The sequence below is a fragment of the Panicum virgatum genome, chromosome 8N, assembly GCF_016808335.1.
Source record: "Panicum virgatum strain AP13 chromosome 8N, P.virgatum_v5, whole genome shotgun sequence".
NCBI lineage: Eukaryota > Viridiplantae > Streptophyta > Magnoliopsida > Poales > Poaceae > Panicum > Panicum virgatum.
In genome coordinates this window covers 42,490,117-42,504,312 of record NC_053152.1, presented here as the reverse complement: position 1 = coordinate 42,504,312, position 14,196 = coordinate 42,490,117, and positions in this window count along the sequence as shown.

Sequence of the window (14,196 nt, the reverse complement as noted above, 5' to 3'; positions counted from 1 at the left end):
CGTGGGGTAGTGAAGTTCTCACATATTCTATCATGATGCAATCAAAACCATTGGGTCATTGCGGAAGGTAGTGGTCCTCTTTGGTTTTTGAAGCTATCTAGTACAAGAGTTTCTTTGAACTTTATTTATATGCTATAGTTTAGGTGGGAGTGGATTTGTCTACTTCTCTTCCATCCTAAGTTATCATAAGTGGTCTCAAACCAAATAGTTGTTCAAGCAGCCACGGTGCAACTTCGGGGGCTTAGAATTCTAGAGCTTGGGGGGGACCTCACAATTTTTTTGTATATATTTATAGAAATTATTTAGATGAAATGTACTGATGGCCTAACTCCTAGCTATTTATGTTATCGCATTTTGGCACCTGAACTCTTATGTCAACGATGAGTTATCACTTCTTACAAACGAAATGTTTATAGGATAGGCGATTTGCTAAACAAATATGTACACGTTGTGTAATGTGATTTTTTTAAAAAAAGAACAATACAATAAATTGGATGTTAGTTTTTTAGATAAAGGATAAACATCCGGCCTCTACGTCACGAGACGTACACAGCCAATTATTACAAAGTTCTATAGAAAACAGAAAGAGCACAGCATGTCCAAATGACAAAACGAACTAAAGCAGACGATAAGGATGCTTCCACCCTCCTTTCGCTTGTTCCAAAGCCACCACTTCAAGAAGTTTGCTCAGCGAGGAAAGTATGTTCTTGGCTTGCTCATCACGCTGCAGCTGCGCCCAGAAACACATCCAGTACGTTCCTCTGAAGATCACCTGCATAATCTAAATAATTCTGATTTTGTTAAAAACAATATCATTTCGACAACGCCAAATGGCCCAGCAAAAAGCAGCAACACCAACCCAAATCAAAGATCTAATCTTTTTATTTTGATTAGAAAGCCATGAACCGAACATATGGTTTATTGAAGTAGGTTGAGTTAAACCAGTAGCTAGACACACAATCCTCCAAACCATTCTCGCATAATGGCAATCCAGGAAAAGGTGTCTAACAATCTCATTGTTGTTACAGCCACAACATTTTTGGCTACCTTTCCAGTTTTTCCTAGCAAGATTGTCTTTGGTTAACACAATTCTCCTTTGTAAAAGCCAAAGGAAAATTTTAATTTTTAGAGGAATCTTAATTTTCCAGATTAACTTATTTCGGATAGGTGGCTGATTATTTATGAGATGCAAATACATGGAACGGACTGTGAACAACCAGATTTGGTTAGGTTCCAATTAAAAGTATCTGATCCTGCCACCAGATTAAAATGTGAAATCTGTGCTACTAGAGTAAGCCATTCACTGAGTTTATTATCCACCAAAGCCCGTCTGAAAGAGATATTCAGCGGTTTTGTGTAGACATCACATCCGCAACTGATGCGTGTGGGTTACGTGCAATATTATAAATAGATGGCTAGCAAAACGTGAATGGCGTAATACCTGCCCAGGTATCTTCCCAGAAACGTGTTTTGATTCCATCTTTGACATGGAAAGAACCATAAGTCAAAACCTCATCTTTGATTTTCATAAGACCTCTCTAGAAATGAGAGTCAGTTGGTTTGGCCTTGACTTGAGAGAGGGATTTGGATCTTAGGTACTTATTAGATAGTAAACTTTGCCACATTCCATCAGTATTGAGCAAATTTACTATCCATTTTGCCAAGAGGAAGAGTAATTTGTGAGAAGTTATTTAACTTTTGATCCAAACGACACCAAGCCAGCTTGTGATATCTATCCCCTCAGAGATGCATGCATCAGGTACTTGAAAAAAATGATACTGAAATTTTTTTTCTCGAACACGCAGGAGAGCTGTGTATCTTTGTATTAAGAGAGAAAAAGAGTGGTGATGTAAAAAAGATTAAGAGTAGTGCCAATGCAAACGCATGCGTCCTAACTCCTAATAACAACAATTTAAGGTGTACTTAGCTAGAGTGCATGAGTAGTCCATTAGTACAAACCGACAGAGAATCATAAGATCTCAATCATACAAATTGATCAGACTAATCCTTCCTAGGCAGACACAAGTTAAACGTTATCCAACTGCACACGTGTGATTGCTATCGCCATGCTCGTCTGTTTAAACAAAGCCTTTTACCCTCCAAACAAAAATCAGAAGGATGGAATCCAGGGGAGAAAAAGGAAAAGACTGGAGAAGGAACAACATTGCGTCACAAATCAACTGATTCAGCGCAAAAACTATCTGTGCGTCCTGTCGATCTCATCTTCATCACGGTCAATCATCACCCACTGATGAATTAATGAACAAAAAAAATCATGTCTCCCTGCGCACAGTGGATGTATATGATTGTGCAAGGTCCGAACCACTGCACACCATGACTTGCTACCAACCCTGTATATACACGCATCACCTACAACAATCATAATTCGCACAACTGATGACCTAGTTCATGAGCTAATACTTTTTTGGGTACACTGAAAATCCCAGTCTTTTTTGTTTCAGCCGATCGGATCAACAGTCCAGTCGGTGTCTCTGAAAGATGCCTTGGGATGCATCTCTCTCAATCTCCCTCTCTCCCTATACCTCCCTCTCATGAGTGAACAGTCAACTGCATAAGTAGACACGGTACCCTTTTCTTTTCCTTGAGAAGTTCTGCTGATGATGATGAAAACGAAGTTCGAAAGTGATGCAATTGGGTATATAGAATTAGAGCTCGATCCCGGAAAACATGAGTTTGGGGGGTGTCAAAAGGAATAAGATACCGGCTTTTTCTCATAATAATACATAATAATCGGCGCACGCAACGCAAGCAACCGTCTTCGTGTGCCGGTGCAGGCTCATTGGTGCCAATCGTGTGAAGTGTGAAGTGCTCTCGCACATGTGGCAAGGCATGCCTTCAATTTTTGCCTTATAAACTTTAGAACTGTGACGGGCATGTAGTAGGTACTCTCTTTGTCCCAAATTATTAGCCGTTTTAATTTAACTTTCCTAGTAAAACCAAAACGACTAATAATTTAGGATCGAAGGAGCTGTCACCATCCTACGGCGCACGAATTGAAGCTTGGACGATGAATGCCAGAAGGAATCATTGCATACATGGACTCGATCATACATATCCTCAAACTTCTCCTAATTCGTTCCTGTTAACCCCAACAAACTACCATTCCTTGACCTGATTATTAGTTAATCTCCATTCGCTAATTAACATCTCCACAACGCCATATATATTGTCGATCGTCCAGGCTTTTCAGTTAGAAATTAAATTCTCTGAAACTCCAGTCAGGCAGTCACCCTCTGTTTGTGGCAATTTTTTTGGATTGCACAAATTTTTTCGCGACCAGACACGTTTTTCATTAGGAGGAAAGAAGATTTTTTTTTTGGATTGCACAATTAGGAGATATATACATAAATCTCACCTTCAAACGGTTGACATGCACGCTTTCTCTTTACTTGCATCGGGATCGGGAGGTTAGGATGCGTTGACGGCAACGGAAGGTAGCGGATCGGTATGATCGGGACGATCTCATGTTGTCATGCTGTTTCCTAGAAAATACGTGGTAGCTGTGTCGCAGTCGCAGTGTCCGACGACATGATGGTTCGCAGCTACCTATCCAAGTGAACGACTGGCCGGCCGGTCTGGCTAGCTAGCTAGCTGCATCCGGACCGGCCGGCGGCAGCCAAAGCTGGCGTGCCGGCCGATGCCGCCGCCGCCACCGCCCGGCGGGTTTGTCCTCCATTTGCTCAGGCGCAGCTGGCCACCGGCCCTGGACAAGCCACCCAGGCAGCCAAGCCAGTGCGCGTCGGTTGGGCGGTTGCCCTTGCCCCCCGTGCCCCAGCGGCCCGGCAGCCGTTGACGACGACCACGCACGCGCGCGCGTGCGGATCGCGCCGGCCGGCGGCGAGGATCCCCTCGCGCCACCAGCCAGCGACGTCGCGCCTGCTGCCTAATCCAAAACAGCTACCGCTCCAAGCCGTCTGCTACAGTATCAAAAAAACTTCCGGCCGGTGATTCATCGCTGCACGGGACTGTAGCGCCGGACTTGCTGCACTGCGGCCAGTGCAGAGTGGAGCCGGGTCCACAAACGAAATGGAAGTTCCCACCATTTGTTTCTAGCGATTTTTTTTACAGGAACTAGCAGAGGCCCACGTACGTGCCCGTACGTGTTAAAAAAACTCAGAAAATAAGAAATTTTCAAAACGGAACTGTTATGCATCTTCAATAAGCTTGTGTGTTATGTCCATATACGACAAACCAAATTAGAGCACAAATCAATCAACAAATATTTAAGTGATGTAGCAGAGGAACGTTGTTCCATGACCGATCATCATTTTTATGCTTGATTTGATAACTCAAAGTTTGGATCTGATTCAGAAAGCATTTCATATCTGAATGAAAGTATATTTTTTAAACCATCGATGGCACAGAAAACATGACCTTATCATTGGTAAACGAATATCACATATGCAAATCTAAACCTATTGCTTCAAAAATAAAAGACCATGTTTCAAGCATTCAGCTAATAACAATTAGCATGTTTACATTAGCCGAGCAAAGTAGCTCAATTTCAATACTTCCTCTTTTTTGCTTCTATACCAAAATAATGTGTGAATACAACTATAACAATTTTTCTATTTCCCTACTTTAAATATCACTTTTGCACATTACTAAAATTTAAATTATCCATACCTAGTGGTGAAGTGGGGGAGCACTCACTGGTGAGAACAAATGCAGTCGGGATCCTTCTGCAGATCAAATCGGTTAGGAGAGGGTACAGCTGCCGGACTTCATCATGGCAAGGTTTTGCAACGGCGCGGATCGCTGCGCCACTGCAGCACCTGGTCGAACAGCTTGAGGTTGATGCCCCCACTACTACAGAATATGTCTTTGTTTCAGGCCATTTGTCCCGACAGCCTTTGGGTACGGGACAATAGGTTGTTTTTGTCTCGGGTCGAACGGCTAGCCGGGCCAGAGGGGGGACATGGGCCTTTTGGATGGTCTTTTATCCCGGTTGGTGCCTCCAACCGGGACAAAAGGCTGGCCTTTTGTCCCGGTTGGAGCCACCAACGGGGATAAAATGCCCACCCTTTTGTCCCGGTTGGTGTCTCAAACCGGAACAAAACTCCTTGGCCCCCTTATCCCCTTCCCTCTCCCCCCGCCCGAGCCATTCAGCTCACTTGTTCTTGCTGTTTTTGGCTCGGGAGAGAGGAGTTCTTGCTCATTTCTTCACCACATTTGTGAAGATCTTTGATTCCCTGTCCATCCATCGGCGCTTAAGGTTTGAGGCTTGTTTTTCTCTTCTTCCTTGGCTTGTATAGCTCATTTCATGCTTTAGAAATAGAGAAAATATGTAGCTAGCTCATTTTTTGGACATTTAGATAGCATATGTAAGTGTGATTTTCTTTTAGATTTAGATGAGTATGTGGATAGTAGAAATTTTTAGAATGAGTTTAGACACTTCATGTGATGTACTTGTATATATGACCATATTGTGGATAGTTGATTTTTGTATTCAAGAATGAATTAATGAAATGAGTATATTAGAATTTTTTGTATTATGAATGGATTATTTTGACACTCTAGTGATGTATTTATTCAGGCTCACATTGAAACCATCTAAAAGCTAAAAAAATCTTTATTTCGAAACAAGTATACGTCGTTAATCTCCATCCAACGGTGATGGCACTACCTTTCGGCAATACACGATGCGCTATAAGGACGTCGCGAATCGGTTGGTCGCATCACCAGCACTTCCGATTGATAAGAAGACAGCATTTGACGCAGTCAGCATGGCCGTTGTTGTACTGAGAGCATATCAACGAGCACGGTGCTTGTGCCAAGTGTTGTGCCTATTAATCGTAAATGTTGGTGCTGCGACTGGCCGATTGGTGACATCCTTGTACCGCACCGTGTCCCCCCGAAAAGCACAACTCGAGTAGGTCGTCGGTCCAAAAAACCTAGTGCTTTTCATAGGGCAGCGCTCTGTTATTTGGAAAAATAATATAGAGAATGCATGGCAAGGGCGAGGAACCTCCGTTTGATCTTGAGGATTTATTGCGGCATTATGGTTCATCACCACCAAACTCGGAGGTTTCAGCTCCGCCATCTTCTTCTGCGCCAGCAAGAAATCCGTTAGAGCATTCTGCGTTCCAACGCAAGGACGGTTGAAAACCTATGTGTTGTTGTCCGAATTTGTAAGTTTCATGTATAATACTCCTTTGTTAAGTTCTGTAATGGATTAAGTACTCTTTTTAATTAATCAAGATGTATGATGGATATTGCAGATCTTTTAATTATTCATGTTATGTTACATTTAGTTTAATTTAGATTTGATATATTTTATTTATTCGATACGTGTAAAGAATTCAAATCAATTTATTTAAAATGCAGATGGACTGGCAATGGATGTACAATGCTGACCGACGTTCGAAAGAATTCATTGATGGCCTGCATTATTTTTTGTCTGTGGCTGAGGCAAACAAGCAGAATGGTTTTATGTGCTGCCCGTGTGTTCATTGCAGCAATAACAAGGATTACTCATCTTCAAGAATCCTACACAGCCACATTCTCGCAAATGGTTTCATAAAGAAGTATGTTTGTTGGACGAAGCACGGAGAACAGGGGGGGTTACCATGGAAGACAATGAAGAAGAAGATTTTGACGATCACTTTCCCGGGAATGCTGGAATCGGTGCATTCGATGACTTTATTCTCATGGAAGAGCCTGAAGTAGATGTAGCAGAAAATGATCCCAGCGACGATCTGGGGCAGGCATTGCACAATGTGCAGGCAGACTTTGAGAGTGAAACAGAGAGGTTGAAGTTCCAGAAGTTGTTAGAGGACCACCGTAAGTTGTTGTACCCAGATTGTCAAAATGGATTGAAGAAACTTGGCACCACCTTGGAGTTGCTGCAATGGAAGGCCACAAATGGTGTATCCGACAAGGGATTTTGTGAATTACTCAAACTTGTTAAAAAATGCTTCCTAAGGATAACGAATTGCCTACCACAACGTATGAAGCCAAACAACTTGTTTTCCCTTTAGGATTGGAAGTGCAAAAGATACATGCATGCCCCAACGACTGCATCCTCTACCGAGGCGAGTACGAGAATTTGGATGCATGTCCCGTATGCAGTGCATTGCGTTACAAGATTAGAAAAGATGATCCTGGAGATGTCGAGGGGGAGACTCCCCGGAAGAGAGTTCCTGCGAAGGTCATGTGGTATTCGCCTATAATACCACGTTGAAGCGTCTGTTGAGAAATAAAGATAATGCTAAGTTGATGCGATGGCACAAAGAGGAACGCAAGAAAGACTCGATGTTGAGACACCCTGCTGATGGGTCGCAGTGGAGAAAAATAGATAGAACATACCCGGAATTTGATTTGAATGTGAGAAACATAATGTTCGGTTTGAGTATGGATGGCATGAATCCTTTTGGTGAGATGAGCAGTGGCCATAGCACTTGGACTGTGACTCTTTGTATGTACAATTTTCCACCATGGCTCTGCATGAAACAAAAATTCATCATGATGCCAGTGCTTATCCCGGGTCCAAAATAGCCCAGAAATGACACTGATGTGTACCTAAGACCATTGGTCGAAGAACTCTTACTGCTCTGGGGCGATGAAGGTGTACGGATGTGGGATGAATATAAACAGGTAAACTTCAACCTATGAGCATTGCTGTTCGTAAAGATCAATGACTGGCCTGCTCTTAGTAACTTGTCAGGACATTCGAACAAGGGATACAAAGCATGCACACACTGTTTAGATGATACCGAAAATATATGATTGATTCACTGTAAGAAGGTTATGTACATGGGTCATCGTCGGTTTCTTCACATCAGGCATGCGGTACGAAAGAAGGGCAAGCATTTCCAAGGCCAAGCGGACCACCGAACAAAACCGATGCACCGTAGTGGTAAAGACGTCTTCAACATGGTAAAAGATCTAGAAGTTATTTTTTGAAAGGGATCTGGTAGCCAACCTGTTCCGAACGAAAACGGAATGGCGCCCATGTGGAAGATGAAATCTATATTTTGGGAGCTACCATATTGGGAAGTCTTAGATGTTCGTCATGCAATTGATGTGATGCATGTAACACCCCAGGTGTTTAATTAGCTAATCCAGGGTTATTAACATCAAATCATGCAGCATTAAATGAAATTTTTTCACATGAAATGATGAGTCCTTTGAATCAAGGTTTTTAAAGGTTTAAACTATATTCTTTTCAAATTTTAAACAAATATTCTAAGAAAAATAATTTCTAAAACATTGCTCAAACGAACTTTTTACCAAAACCAAAGTCATAGGTTTTCGAAGGACGAACAACTTTCGTGTTCAAAGATTTTTGAGTTGCTACACAAAAATGGAAGAAAAAGTTAATTTTCAAATGTACTCAAGTTTCAAATTTTATTTTTCAAACGAAGCTTCAAATGAATTTTTGCCTAAAACGAAAGTTGTAGATCTCAAAATTTTAAGCAAATTTGGTATTCAAAGGTTTTTCATTTGAGGCCATGTAGAAGGAGAAAATTTGAGTTTTCAAACTGGAGTTTTAAACTTTGTTTTATTTACTAAATTACCCTCACTCGTTCTCCCTTCTCTGCTCACGCCGTTCATCGCCGTTCGCCGCTGGACGTCGAGGCCGCTGGCCACACGCCGCGCCCCAGCCCTCTCCGCGCCCCTGGTGCCTCCCTGAAGCTTCTCGACATCGCCACGCGTCGCCATCCATTTGCGCGCACGCCGAGGTTCGACGCCGAGCCGCCACGACGAAGCTGTGCCGAATCGGCCGACCGTGCGTCACCCTCTGCCCTCTCTTCTCCCTTCCTTTTGCTTCCCAAGCGAGCTCTCTACCTCCCCCTCTACTCCCCTCCCTGCTCCACGCGCCGAGCCGAGCTCTCCGCGGCGTCCAGAGCCGTCCGCCGCCGCCATTACCGTCGCCGTGGTCTGCTCACCGCGGAGCCCCCTCCTCCGCCCTCTCCCGGCTCCGATTGACCCCGGGAACGGAACCCTCTCGCCCCAGAGACGCTCCCGAGCCCGGCCATCCCCTCCCTGCCTCACCGGCGAGCCGCCGCCGCCCCTGCTTCCGTGGAGCCCCCTGCTCCGCCCTCTCTCGGCCCGAACCGACCCACCCCCAAGCTCCCCGTCGAGCCTAGGAAGCTCCTCGACCCGACGCCGGCCACCCACGATCACCGGAGCGCCGCCCCCGCCGCGTACCGCCGCCGCCGGCCGCCGGAGCACGCGGTACCGCCGCCTTAGGCCACCCCGAGCCGCGCCGAAGCCACCCCGAGGTCGATCTCGAGCCCCTCTAGCTCCTCCACCCCCTAGCCCTCGCCGCCGTCGACCATAGGCGCCGGAATCTGGCCGCCCGCCGCCTCCCCTGTTCTGACGCCGGCCAGGGGCCTCTCCGCGAGAAGAAAACTTCTTCCAGGGGTCTTTGCGCTAATAGAAATCCTTTTTCCTTTTTCTTTTCCAAACCAGCAAACTTGCAAAATCAATATAAATTCGTAGAAAAATCAAAAAAATGCAAACTCAGTTGATCTGAATTCCTTGCAACAAGATCTACAACTTTCTTTACATGTGCATATTTATTTTCTGTCTGCATTTTAATCTAGGAAAAATATTACATTTCATAGACTATAATTATTCTAGGAGTTCTACTTAGCATCTGTGTGTGATTTTTGGCTGATAGCTAATCCATGCCATGCTTAGTGTTGTGTAAAAATTTGAGCACCAGTTGACCTCTATAACTAGATTAAACCCTAGTATTGGCTAGGTCTAGTAAAATATTTTGCTTTTTATTTCTGGATGTTCTGACTTAGATATATATATATGAAACTTTTTCTGTGTACTTACAATACTGGATGAACACTACTGTCCAAATTTCATTAATTATAGATTTGTGTAGCTATTTCTTTATTTTAATTCTTGTTTAGTAGACTTTAATTATGATAAATAGTTTTTGTTGATAATAAATCATGAAAATATTTCTGAGTGTTCTTTTTGCATAGTTTAGCTTGTCCATGGAGTTTGAGCCCCAGTTCATGAATAGAGAAGGATCTAAAAATTAATCTTGTTAAGCTGCTGTATGTTTTGTTTATTTTCTCTTATTTAATTCTTTGCATAATAAATCCTGAAAAATTCACAGTAGCTACTTAGTCCCTTTTTAGACCTACTGTTAAAGTTTGAGATTGTTTTATACTCTGGTCTAACCTGTATAATTCAATCTTTTTCTACGAGTTGTCTGATTACATGAATTGTTCTGGATAATTGGCTACAAGATTTAGGATGAATTTTGCAGGATAGCTAGTTCTGTTTACCTTCTGTTTGATGTAATTTTTGTTGAATTTACTACAGTATGTGTGCTGAGTTACTGATTTATTAACTAACCATGATTTAATTGCTATATGAAACTAATCCCATTTGTTTAGGAAGTTAGTATAGCTTTCTTGTGCTGTTGATCATGATGTCTTGTGTAGTTAGATATGTTGAGTTACTACTCTATAAATGATTGCCCAGTAAAATATGAATGAAAGTGTTTCACTCTTTAACTTCGGGTTTTGTTTGCATTACACCTTTATTGTGAAATAATTCATAAATTCTTACCATCACAACGACTTACCCATGTGCATTGCATCTCATATAGATACTACTACTCTCGCTGACGGAACATACGAGCTGGTGCCCGAGTCCGAGAGTGAGCAGCGTGAAGCTCAAGTTAATCTAACTGAAGCTGCGCAAGATCCGAACCCGATTTCGGAAGAGCCCAGATCCAGTTGCGCCCAGGAAGGCAAGCCCCGGAGCATGTCCTACTATTTTAAATCTATGCAACTTATTATTGTTCCTATCTATTTGTGCATTTAAGTTTACAGGAGTTCACTGGAACCTTAGTTGCATAATCCTAGGTACCGATGTTTGAACACTAGTATGTGTAGGTCGCTAGTTGGCTATGCTAATGGTTCGGTAGAAGTCGAGTGATTTTCTGTCACTCGCGAGAATTATAGGAGTTGAATGTTTACTACATACTGCAACTATAAGGCTCACGGGCGGGGTTGTGGTACTTGTGATACCCCGTCTGTTTAGTAAAAGATGTTAAGGCCGCAGTGTGTGGTAGTGGTGGTTAAGCGTTTGAACGTACTAACCACATGCCGAGAAATATGGTAATCAGTAAGCTTAAGTACCTGATTGGCCCGGCGAGTGGACTTCTCCCTCACCTTCTTTGAACGTCGTTTCTCATGCGCGCACATGTGGGTGCAGAGTCGTCGTACTCTATAGTCGAGGACGGTGACCCTGATCCACAACCCGGAAAGAAAGGGGAAAAGTCGTGTGGGTGACGTGGTTCCCATACGTGTGTGTTAGGTCTACCTGGCCAGGTTAACAAATTCGATTTGAATCGTCCGCTTCTCACGGTTTGGGACTGCTTAACCCTTTTGCCACATAGAGTAAGAAGTGAAAGATGATGATGATGAATATGGTTGGTTGGATGATGAAAGATAATTGTTTCCACCATGTATGCTATTGGATAGATGCTCACCTAGAACGGTTAATTGAACTAGAACCTGAAAGCTAAAATATGAAATTAAGGATCTACTCTTTACTGCTTTTCGGCAAACGAACTCCTCAAGCCAAAGGCCATGCATGTCTAGATAAAGGGCTACAACGTCTTCTATCGTCGCTAGACTATCGTGTATTTTTCTGCTGCACTTGAACTCTATTGTCTTTTTATGAATTCAAACTTGGTTTGTAATAATAATTCAATTTCATACTCTGTACTGTAAAATTTGTGGAATGTTGCATTCTCTGGACTGCTTTGTTGATCCTGTTTAAGTGGTTTAATCGGGATTTTACCCGACAGCACTGCCGGATTACTCCATTTTAAGTGTGTGTTAACCCTGATTGTCGTTTTGATGATGGTTAGCGCACTTAAACCGGATTAATTTAGGCGGGACTGCCACAATGCACCTCACAAAGAATTTTTGCGTCAACCTGATAGCATTCTTGGGAGTGTATGGAAAGACAAAAGATACATTAGAAGCACGTCAAGAATTGCAACGTATGGAAGAATGAGATGCCTTACATCCACAATAGCGAGATAATGGACGACAATACCTAAGTCCTGCCAGCTATACTCTTAGGAAGGAAGAGAAAGAAACCATGTTTGACTGCTTGAGCAGTATAAAGGTTCCATCTGGATACTCATCCAATATAAAAGAAATCTTAAATTTGGCAGAGAAGAAATTTACAAATCTCAAGTCCCAAAACTGCCATGTGCTTATGACCGAAATTCTTCCGGTTGTGCTGCGGGGGATTCTGCCTGATAACATCCGGTTAACCATCGTGAAGCTATGTGCCTTCCTTAACACAGTTTCTCAGAAGATAATTGACCCGGAGAATTTGATAAAGCTGCAAAATGATGTGGTGCAATGTCTTGTTGGCTTTGAGCTGATATTTCCACCATATTTCTTCAACATCATGACACATCTTCTAGTGCACCTTGTGAAAGAGATTGATATCCTCGGACCAATATTTCTACACAACATGTTCCCATTCGAAAGGTTCATGGGGGTACTCAAGAAATGTGTTCGTAATCGAGCTCGTCCAGAAGGAAGCATCGCTAGTGCCTACGGAACTGAGGAGGTCATTGACTTTTGTGTTGACTTTATTGATGACCTTAAACCGATTGGAGTCCCTGAATCGCAATATGAGGGGAGACTAACTGGAAAGGGTACATTAGGAAAGAAATCTTATGTCTGCACAGATGATTTCTCATTCAAGAAAGCACATTATACGGTTCTTCAACAATCATCCTTGGTTGGCCCATATATCGAGGAACACAAGAAAATTCTGCTCTCCAATTTCCCGGAAAAGTCTGAGGCATGGATTACACATGAGCACATGAACACTTTCTGCAGCTGGTTGCGGAATCATCTAATGCATAACATGGATATAAGTGAACAACTGTTCTTATTGGCTAGGGGACCATCTTGGAATATCTTAACATACTAAGGGTACGAGATAAATGAAAACACATTTTATACGATAGCCCAAGATAAAAAGAGTACCAACCAAAACATCGGTGTTTGTATGGATGCCACGGACAATAATGGAAAAAATGACACATATTACGGCTACATTGAAGATATATGTGAGCTGGATTACGGTCCCAATTTCAAGGAGCCTCTGTTTCATTGCCAATGGGTTAAGCTATCTGGAGGAGGGGTAACAAAAGATGAGTATGGGATGATAATAGTTGATCTCAACAATCTTGGATATAGAGACAAGCCATTTGTCCTAGCCCAGGATGTCGCTCAGGTTTTCTACATTAAGGACATGTCCAGCAAGTCAAAGAAGGGGATAAACCAGCAAAAGGATGAGCCTAATTGACACATAGTTCTATCAGGAAAGAAAAACATCGTTGGAGTGGAGGACAAGACAGAATTGTCAGAAGAATATAATAATTTTGTTGTCATTTCACCTTTCGAAGTAAATGCTGATCCATGCATCCTGCTAGCAATGATGATGCTCCATACTTGCGCCGTGATCATAATCAAGGGACATTTGTGAAGAGAAAGTCTGTTACCGCTAATCCTTCATGTACTTGAATCATTTTATATTATTGTATAAAAACGTAATCGCAATTCGAATACTTTTATTATATATGTACTGTACAATTATACTTTATGTGTTATATATATATCATTTTTTATATTTTTCACTTAATTACCAGACTCAATTATAATTTTCATTCAATAATGGATTACTCAACTAATTTTATTTATTTCATGAAATTACATTCACATTAACACACTGTACTCTCTCACTAACACACACAATCTCACTAACACACACACTATCTCTCAAACTCACACACTACTCATTAATATCATGAAATTGATTAATTTTATGTAAAATTCACTTTTTAAACGTTAATATCGTGATAGAATCCACTTTCTGTCGAAAAGCAACAGTTTGAAAAAATTTGTTCACCTAATATATTTTTGCATGGTCAAAATAACAAATATAATTTCAAAAAAGTTAGATATTTCGTTGACCCAATCACTTGAATGAAAATTAATTATTTTTGTTGCGTGTATCAAGTTTATATAGAGATAAGAAATTTTGTTCCATAATTTTTGGAATCATAATTTTATTAACTGAATTAACAAATGAAAGGCTATTTTAAAAGAGAAGTAAAAAAGAAACAAAAACAAACATAAGATTTGGCGGGAATGAGGGAAA